This window comes from Chlorocebus sabaeus, chromosome 2 (assembly GCF_047675955.1).
Source record: "Chlorocebus sabaeus isolate Y175 chromosome 2, mChlSab1.0.hap1, whole genome shotgun sequence".
Lineage (NCBI taxonomy): Eukaryota > Metazoa > Chordata > Mammalia > Primates > Cercopithecidae > Chlorocebus > Chlorocebus sabaeus.
The window spans coordinates 66,040,847-66,048,777 of record NC_132905.1 but is presented as its reverse complement, the minus strand read 5'-3'; the positions used below and the strand labels follow the sequence as shown (position 1 = coordinate 66,048,777).

The following is a 7,931-nucleotide window of genomic DNA, read 5'->3' as shown; positions in this document are numbered from 1 at the left end:
ACTAGCCGGGCGAGGTGGTGGGCGCCTGGAGTCCCAGCTACTCGGGAGGCTGAGGCAGGAGAATGGTGTAAACCCGGGAGGCGGAGCTTGCAGTGAGCTGAGATCCGGCCACCGCACTCCAGCCTGGGCGAGCGCGCCAGACTCCGTTTCAAAAAAAAAAAAAGCGAGAATATGTTAAGAGTACATTTATACATATTTTAAGAATATATTTTGATGATACATTTGAATTTGTATACCAGGTTATAAACGTATTTCTTATTGTGGATAATGGTCAAAAAAGTTTAATTGCTCTTCATACTTGCCAGTAGCAGGGGGATAGGAAAGTTTGAAAGCCACTGGGCTAAAGTTTGGTAAATGTAGATGGACAGTGGAAGGAGGAGATGAAATTATAGAATTTTTCTTGTTTAAAAATATCTTTTTTACTTAGAATAATTTTAGATTTACTGAAAAGTTGCAAAGATAGTAGAGTTGTAGATCTATTACCAGTTTTCCTCTAATTAAAAAGTCATATAAAACTATGTTAATTTGACTGGGTGTGGTGGGTCACACCTGTAATCCCAGTACTTTGGGAGGCCAAAGTGGATGGATTGCTTGAGCTCAGGAATTCAAGACTAGCCTGGGCAACATGGCAAAACGCCATCTCTACAAAAAAATAAAAAAATTATCCAGGCTTGGTGGTGTTTACCTGTAGTCCAAGCTATTTGGGAGGCTGAGGTGGGACGATTGCTTCAGCCTGTGAGATCAAGGCTGCAGTGAGCCTTGATCGCACCACTGTATTCAAGCCTGAGTGACAATGAGACCCTGTCTCAAAAACAACAGGCCGGGTGCCGTGGCTCGAACTCCTGGGCTCAAGGGATCCTCCTGTCTCTAACTCCCAAGTAGCTAGGACTACAGTCTTAAGCCACCACATCCAGCTTTTAATTAGCAGGGGCATGAAGTTCAGGGGCGGGGCTAGGACCAAAGCAGCTTGAGATAATAGCCTTTTTTTTTTTTTTTTTTTTTTTTTTGAGATGTAGTCTGGCTCTCCTGATGTTCTCCTGACCTCATGATAAGCCCACCTCATGATCTCATGATCTCCTGACCTCATGATACGCCCACCTCAGCTTCCCGAAGTGCTGGGATTACAGGCGTGAGCCACCACGCCCAGCCAGAGAATAGCTTTTTCTATAATAAAATAATGCTATAGTGAAGCTGTGGAGGGATCACGATGGATTGAATTTTTTTTTTTTTTTGAGACGGAATCTCACTTTGTTGCCTAGGCTGAAGAGTGCAATGGCATTATCTTGGCTCACTGCAACCTCCACCTCCTGGATTCAGGCGATTCTCCTGCCTCAGCCACCCAGGTAGCTGGGACCACAGGCTCTAGCCACCACACCCAGCTAATGTTTGTATTTTTAGTAGAGACGACGTTTTGCCATGTTGGCCATGCTGGTCTTGAACTCCTGACCTCAGGTAATCCGCCCGCCTCAGCTTCCCAAAATGCTGGGATTATAGGCGTGAACCACCGCGCCCTGCCCTAGATTAAAACTCTTTTTTTTTTTTTTTTTTTTCTGAGACTAAGTATCACTTTTGTCATCCAGGGTGGAGTGCAATGGCGCCATCTGGGCTCACTGCAACCTCCGCCTCCGGGGTTCAAGCGATTCTCCTGCCTCAGCCTCCCGCGTAGCTGGGACCACAGGTGCCCGCCACCACGCCTGGCTAATTTTTATATTTTCAGTAGAGACCAGGTTTTGCCTTTTTGGCCAGACTGATCTCGAACTCCTGACCTCGTGATCTGCCCTTCTCGGACTCCCAAAGTACTGAGATTACAGATGTGAGCCACCGCGCCCGTCCTGTCTAAATTCTTTTTTTTTTTTTTTTTCGAGAAGGGGTCTTGCTCTGTTGCCCAGGCCGGAGTGCAGTGGCGCAATCTCGGCTCACTGCAAGCTCCGCCTGCCGGGTTCACGCCATTCTCCTGCCTCAGCCTCCGGAGTAGCTGGACTACAGGCGCCCGCCACCTCGCTGGGCTAGTTTTTTTTGTTTGGTATTTTTTAGTAGAGACGGGATTTCACCGTGTTAGCCGGGATGGTCTCGATCTCCTGACCTCGTGATCTGCCCGCCTCGGCCTCCCAAAGTGCTGGGATTACAGGCGTGAGCCACGCACCGGGCCCCCGGCCTGCATAAACTCTTAAAAGGGGGGAAAAAAATCAGGTTTTGGCTGTTTTGTCAGGATATAATAACTAGCCACCACGTTGTGCTCCATTTAATCCTCAAAAAACTTAGACGTAAGCACAATTTGCTCCTTCCGCGGAAACTGGAAGACGTGAAGCAATTTGCACAAAGTCTTGCAGTGAAGGGCCAAGCCGGACATTCATACCCAGCCCACTGGGCAGGGCCACTAGCCCAGGGTCGGTCCCGTGCGCAAACAGTCGCAAGCAGGGACTGAATATCCCCCTCTTAGCACAAAACCCAGTAACTTCCGGGAGATTGCCCGAGACCTTCAGCGCGCTTGCGCGGTCCCTTGACGTCAAACACGCCGTTCCGCCCCCTTCTGGAACGCGGAGCCGCTGAGCGGGTCGACGGCCATTTTGTGAAGCGGCGAAGGAGGTGGTGGCTGCGTTGGGCTCCGGGAAGCCGTTCGGGCTGGGGCTGTCGGCCGCGGGGCGGAGGCACTCGCGCGGGGGGTAATTCGGGGTCTGGGTTCTGGTGCCGCGCAGCTTTCCCCGGTAAGACTCCCGCAGCCCTTGAACGGGCGGGGCTGTGCGGGGCTCGTGGTGCCCCTTGGTGGCCCGGGGCGGGGCCTTCGGAGGCCTTCGAGCCCGCGGCAACTAGCACCCCACACAAAGGGTCGGGGCAGGACTGCAGGGGGAGTGGGGTGCCACTTACGCCTCTGAGATCTGAGAGGATGCAAGGAGGACGCAAGAGAGAATGAGCCTGCGTACCGAAGTGGGGACGAGGCCGTAGCGAGGACGCCCCCGTGGTCTGAGAGGGGGCAGGTCAGAGCTGGCTGGCTCAGCGGCCTGCGAGCTAACGGGGACTGCAGTGAAAACACGTCTACAACCCGAATACGGAGGATTTCTTGTCTCCCCCAGTGAAGCAGAGGTTATAACTACGTCTGTGTTCCTAGAGGTGGGGAGATAATCGTAGTGAGGACACTCCCTCGACCCGAAATGGAAAGGAGGCCTTTGTGGCCTACCAGCAAAAGGGGACCCAGGTCACACCTGTGGGAGGAAGCTATAGTCTGTACACTCCTGTGAGTTCAGAAAGGAAGTCTCACAACCGGCCGCCTTCATGGCCTGAAGGTGGAGGGGGTTGCAGTGAAATGCCTCCGAGGTCCATTGCTGGGGAGGGGCTTTACTCGAGGGTGTAGCAGTTTTGAGAAGCCGGTGTCTGAAGCTAGGAAGTGAGGGGGTAGGGTGAGTACTCCTCCCGAGGCTCTGAGAACTGTAGTAAGATACCAGGCCTTTGGTCCCCCCAGTAGGGAAGGGGCTGCTGAGAGCAGCACTTTTAGGGCTTCCTCGGGAGAGGATCCTCTGGCATTTCAGGAGGACAAGATCCCGTGGGCTGCGGAGGGTGGGTGCTTTTGATGGAGAGTTAATTGAGTTTCTCTGAAGCTTGGCTGCATTAGTTTGCAGCCACGTGAATTGGGTGGTAGGAGGGACTGTGAGGATCTACAGGTTAGTGAGCAGGATGGACGCCAGTGCAGGAGGTTTAGCCGCTAGGTTGTAAACGTGTGGGCTTTTTGTGTGCCTCCAACGTGTGCTTTATAGTGACAAATCTGGGGGACTCCTGTGAGGGTTACTCAGTATTAAGTGCTAACCATTCTTTACTCATCTGCGTGGTGTCATGCTGAGAATTGCAGACTTTTAAGAGATTTCAGGGCCCTAAAACCCTCCTTGGCTCCAGGATTCTCAGAGATAACCTAATATAAATTGAGGAAGTTGGTAGGGACCGTTTAATATTCAAGAATAGAGTCGGTGTAACCCACTGGAAAAAAGTGATGGCAATTGAAGGTTTGTTGAAGGGAGAGGCTAGGCTAGTGACTGCAGTATTTCTTTTAGAGCTTCTTGCTTGAATGGTTTGAAATGGTGTAATTTTTGCAAAATGCAGTCTTAGCAACAAGAATTGTCTGGGACCTTGTTAACTAGTGATTTTGTTAATGCATCTCAGAGCATCTGCAGTTGAGAAAAATCCCTCAAGTCTGGACACATAGGGAAATCTTGTTTTTTAAATTATAGAACTACAATGCAAGACTGGTTGTACTCGTTTTTGAAATTTGGTAGTTTTGAAAAGAATGGAGGATTTCTGGATTTAGTTGAAAGTGTGTGCAGACATTTTCCAAGAATATAAAAAGAAGTTGGGAAGAACTGTTACAGGTGGTTCAAATAACGTTATGGTAATTTATGAAGAAAGTGAAATGTTTGGCGTGTTTATACAAAACATAATGAAGATGTGCTTAGTATATATTATTGGACAGATTTTTAATGAAACAGGGAATGCGTTTTTATATCACATATGCTCGATTAAATGTTGATTACTTTATGGATTGAAATGTATAATTTTCATTTTCCTTATGTTCGAATTTGTTAGATGAAAACTGTGAAGCTTTAGAAATAATTGTGTAGTTACTTGCAACGTATTGTTACATGCTAATACCAGTACTCTTTGGGCTTCTTTCACCTTCTTTGACACGTCAAATGTTTTGATGACTGAGTATTGAAAGCTTGGGAGTTGTTAGTACAATTTTTAGACGTGAAACTTGATTTTGTGGGCCAGTGTGTTCCAGGTGCTGGAATTCAGTGACAGTGTTGATAGTTTTTACTCCATTTTGCAGAGAGCCACTCTGTCATTGTTGGAATGTATGTTTTCTTCTGTAGATGTTGTAGGAAGAACCAAGTGTCAGTAGTTGATTGCACAAAAGATGCTTTTAGATGTCCCTCCCTAAAATGCAGAGACTTCTATATCTTTTATATCTTTTGTCTGGCCCACAAGTGCTTAATAGTAAATGTTCATGGAGTAAAGGAATATTGTTAAATGTTTTCAACTAAACAGAAAAGATAATTTTATCTAAACTACAGTTTTATCAGGTTTTACTACCACACCCATATACTTTTTGGTTTGCACAAAATTTAATTAAGTTTGAAGCCAGCTTTTAAGACTCAAAAACAGTGAAAGTGAATGTGGTTGTTTAGAAGTATAATTTTGCTCTGAAGTGAAAATGAAGGTAGTGAACATTTTTGTTGGCATTTGGGGGGATTGAAAAATAACTTAATATTTTTGACAGGAAGAATATCTTACTTAGAAATGTCTTCTGATTTGCTGCCTTTGAGTACGGAATGGAGGTTAATGGAAAAATTGAGCAATGCATTATAAAAAGTATACCTCTCCATCAGTGTCAGAATAATTTTTTCATTAAGAATGATCCCAGACTTTGAAATATGGTCCATTTGGGAATGGGGAACAAAATCAAGTGGCTGAAACTGTGGTTGTTTCATAATGTTTACTATAATGTGATTATTACTGTTTTTAGCATTGTGCCCTTTGTGATTGGTTCTCTGTTGCTTATCTCTGAGGTGAACATTTGAGGGTTTGTTTCTTTTGGATCCGAAGAACCTAGCTCTGCTGTACCCTGGTTCTTGTTGATTAAAGAGTGATGAATGAACAAAGTTAAAGTTCACTTTTGGATGTTTACTACCAGATGAAGAGTGAAAATAGTCGTTTTAGTTTGTGCCTTGACTTCTTGATGAAGAGATTTGTTGTCAGACATTTTTTTCTGAAATTCCAAGTGATTAGAATGGCTATTAAATACGAAAGTCTGTCTTGTCATAATATGTTAAATTTTTGTAGCAGATACTTGTGATTTGTGCATGCATCTGGTATTTTGTCAAGTTGAAGCAAGCCTTTATGTTAGGACTAATTCCTAATACGAATGGAAAACATACTAAAGCCAGCTGCTTGTTCTAGATCTTCTGAAGTATGTCAGTGGCTTTAATGACAAATCAGGCCCATTTTCTCCTTTCCTATCATTACGCTATATGTATAAATATAATATGTATTTTAGATGTTTTACTGTGTAGTTATTATTTTAATCTTATCCTTCTAAAGTTCAGCAAAGCTTTAGGTGAATGGGGTGGATTTTTGAAATCCTGCATTCAGTCGCTAGCTGACATTTAGAATACAGAAATAGCAGTTTCTTGGAAAACAGTGACGCTTATATTAAATTCTTATGGTCTTTACAAAGTGAGGTGTCAAAACAGAAGTATTTCAGTTCTAGTTCTATTTCCATTTACCTTTCCCTTTTGAAGAGGTATAATACCAAGGGTTGTGAAGTTCTGACTTGTAGCATCAACTTTCTGCATTATTTTTCCTTAGTATGGGGTGGGATGGGTATTCCCCTTTGCTGAAATAGAAGATAATCATAAATTTCTGTCTAGATTGATTTTGTGCTTTAAGTTGTACACATAAAACTTGAACTAGGCATTTGCCAAATTCAACTGGGCCTTTCAGCCTTAACTTGTGGAATGAGAATGAGAAATTTCTTCCTTTTAAAGGTAATTTCTGGTAACCTTTTAGGAATTTTTGAGAGTAGACCTGGGGAGTTCCCTTTGAACTTAACTGGCTGACCCCACCTTTGTCTTTCTCAAGATGGACATACGGTATCTTTTGAGTTTGGAAGGGAAGAGGCTGAGAGGAACCTTCCTACCTTATATTCAGGCGTATACCCTGGCCCCATACCTAACCTTTTGAATTGGAATCTCCAGTAGGGATCAGATGTTTATTACAAGTTCTAGAAACTAGAAAGTTACCCTGTTGTGTGGCTGCTGGAGTCAAACCTGTACATAAATATTTGCAGTACTTCATGCTCTTGCTCATTCTCTGTTTCACATTTCTCTTTGTCACCTGTTAAACTACTAGATATGGCTTTTAAACGAAGAATTTTTAAATTCCTTAGACTTAGTTAGGCTAGGCCAGGCGCGGTGGCTCACACCTGTAATCTCATCACTTTGGGAGGCTGAGGCGTGCGGATCACTTAAGGTCAGATCGAGACCAGCCTGGGTAACATAGTGAAACCCCTGTCTCTACTAAAAATACAAAAATAAGCCACGGGTGGTGGCACATGCCTGTAGTCCCAGCTACTCCAGAGGCTGAGGCATGAGAATAGCTTGAACCCAGGGAGGTGGAGGCTGCAATGAGCCTAATGAGGCTAGATCGCACCACTGCGCTCTAGCCTGGGCCACAGAGTGACACCCTATCTCAAAAAAAAAAAAAAAAAAAGAAAAAGACTTAATTAGGCTAGATTTCTACAACATGTGAAAGATTAATACAATGCTCTAGGTTTTTCAGTGTGTTGATTACATATTTGCATAGCTTTTTGTGGCAAAACAATCTCACTGTTCTTCAGCAATTTGAGTAGTTGACTAGAAGATGAATAGTTTGTCCTTTAGAAAATCACATAGAATTTTTGAAAAATATGTTTTCCTTTTTGGTGATGAATATTAAGGTCACTAGTTGTATTTTGGTCTTGGAAGATACTAATTTAAGATGAGCATCATTTGGATAAGTAGTCATTGGTAATCTTAGTACTGAACAGTGACGAATTTCTTCTCCGAATTAAAACATGACCTTTGAAAGAAATAAAAAGTAAAAAATTACCTTTGAATATAGTTGTCTAGGCATTTGTTCATATATGCTTGTGACTTATTAATAACTTCACCAGTTTTGAAGAAATGAATGACAGTGAAAGATGAGTGACCTGTTTTTATTTTGGGATATACTCTTATTATGTCAGGCATTTTTAGGGTGTTTTTAAATTTTATTTTATTTATTTAATTTTTTTTAATTTTACAAATTTTTGGGAACTGTTGTGGTATCAGAGGAAAAAACACTTTCCCTTAATATTTTGTTAATATTTTGAGTTCCAGTGGAATTAGTCCTTATAGCAAGAACTCATA

General features: G+C 43.5%; 1 protein-coding gene across 14 annotated transcripts in view; it reads left to right on the top strand.

The window, feature by feature from the left end:
* Positions 1–2,521: 2,521 nt before the first annotated feature.
* Positions 2,522–7,931, top strand: part of LOC103216195 (RNA-binding protein 12) — a 37,858-nt gene continuing 32,448 nt past the window's right edge. For 3 of the 14 annotated variants that reach the window (XM_073009222.1, XM_073009225.1, XM_073009216.1), the window contains exon 1: positions 2,545–2,705. The gene's annotated coding sequence lies outside the window, so the exon portion shown is untranslated. Of the gene's footprint in view, positions 2,706–7,931 lie in introns of all 14 variants that reach the window. The other 11 variants (XM_073009244.1, XM_073009247.1, XM_073009239.1 and 8 more) reach the window with 8 other exon arrangements.